The sequence below is a fragment of the Geospiza fortis genome, unplaced genomic scaffold, assembly GCF_000277835.1.
Source record: "Geospiza fortis unplaced genomic scaffold, GeoFor_1.0 scaffold3626, whole genome shotgun sequence".
Taxonomy (NCBI): Eukaryota; Metazoa; Chordata; class Aves; order Passeriformes; family Thraupidae; genus Geospiza; species Geospiza fortis.
Genome location: NW_005055063.1, coordinates 1807 through 3384, shown reverse-complemented (window position 1 = coordinate 3384; position 1578 = coordinate 1807). Strand labels below are relative to the sequence as shown.

The following is a 1578-nucleotide window of genomic DNA, read 5'->3' as shown; positions in this document are numbered from 1 at the left end:
CTCCCCCCAACTCCATCTGGGCCCCTCCCCCACACCCAACAACCACCAGGACTCCGCCCCCACACTGGCCCCGCCCCTCAGATGGAGGGGGTGGGGACAGCTCCAAAGAGGCTCCGCCCCCTCTTTGGGACTCCAGGGTTACTCCGGGTTTACTCCGCAGCCCAGAACGGGACGAGGCTGCTCCGACGTTACTCCAGGGGCACTCAGCGCTTACTCAGGGGTTACTCAGGGATTACTCAGAGCTTGCTCAGGGGTTATTCGAGGGTTACTCTGAGCTCACTGAGGGGTTACTCCTGCCTCAGAATGGGGTGTTCCAGTGGGTCCTTGAGGTTACTCAGAGATTACTCTGAGTTTACCCTCAGGTTACTCCAGTACTGCCCTGCAGTCACTCCAGGGTTACTCTGGCCTCACCTCCAGGGTTACTCCGGGCACTCATGAGTTACTCTGGGTGCTCCAGGGGTACTCCAGGCACTCCAGGGTTACTCCCAGGCCCCTCCTCCTGCTCACAGTTTACTCATAAACTACTCCGGGATTACTCCAAGCTCCCTCCCGTGTGCCAAACCCCTCCCCCACTCCAAACTTTACACACAGGTTACTCCAAGGTGTAAAAAATCCACTTTACTCTGGCTTTACACACTGATTACTCACAGATATAAAAGCTCAGTTTTACTCCAAGTTTACTCCCAGATGTAAAACCTCCGATTTACTCCAGGCTTACACCCAGGTTACTCCCAGGTGTAAAATCTCCACATTACTCCAGGTTTACTCCCAGCCGAGGGGGCAGGGCCAGGGCAGTGTCTGTCAGGGGTCAGAGGTCATGGGGGGCTCCTGCAGCCCCTGCAGCTCCCGCAGGCCCTGGGGGAGGGGTAGAGCGTTGGGGGCGTGGCCAGCAGGCGAGTAGGCGTGACCAGGGGCGGGGGCGGAGTTACCTCCAGCACCAGCCGGATGTGGGCGCGGATCTTGGCCCCGTCGCGCGTCAGGGAATCGCTGAGCCTGAAAGGGGCGGAGCTTGAGGGGGAGGGGCTGTAGTGGGAGGAGCATGGGAAGGGTGGGGTCTCCTGAGTGGGCATGGCCTGATGACTGGCACTCCTTTTTGGTCATGGGGTGGGAATGTGATCTCCTTTTATGGTATGGGGGTGTGGCCAAAGGGGCGTGGTTTGCCCATCTGGAGCTGCCTGTGACCACAGGGGAGCACAAGGGGGCGTGGCCTAAGTGGGTGTGGTCCAAAAGGGGCGTGGACACCTCCTTCCACCCCAAATACAGTGAGAATGGGGGTATGGCTCTGCAAAGGGGTGTGGCCTATGTGGGTGTGCCCCAAAATGGGGCGTGGCATGGAGGCGTGGCCCCCCAAGGGGGTGTGACTTCCATGGGTTTGGTATCGACAAAGGGGCGTGACTTGTGATCATGGGGGCATGGCCAAGGCACCATGGGGCGTGCCTGGAGGGTTGTGGGCGTGGCCTGAGTGTGTCTGGGGGGGTGCCCAGGGATGTGGGTGTGGCCAGGGGGCGTGGCCAAGGGCCACCTCACCTCTGCAGGAGGGAACTGCGGCGCTCCAGGGGCCGAAGGGCCTCAGGCAGC

General features: G+C 60.6%; 1 long non-coding RNA gene across 1 annotated transcript; it reads right to left on the bottom strand.

Moving 5' to 3' along the window:
* Positions 1-596: 596 nt before the first annotated feature.
* LOC115949207 lies at positions 597-1578 on the bottom strand. Its single transcript, XR_004082794.1, has 3 exons — positions 1528-1578; positions 930-993; positions 597-855 (listed from the first exon to the last, which is right to left on the bottom strand). It is a non-coding gene; the product is annotated as an uncharacterized LOC115949207 (long non-coding RNA).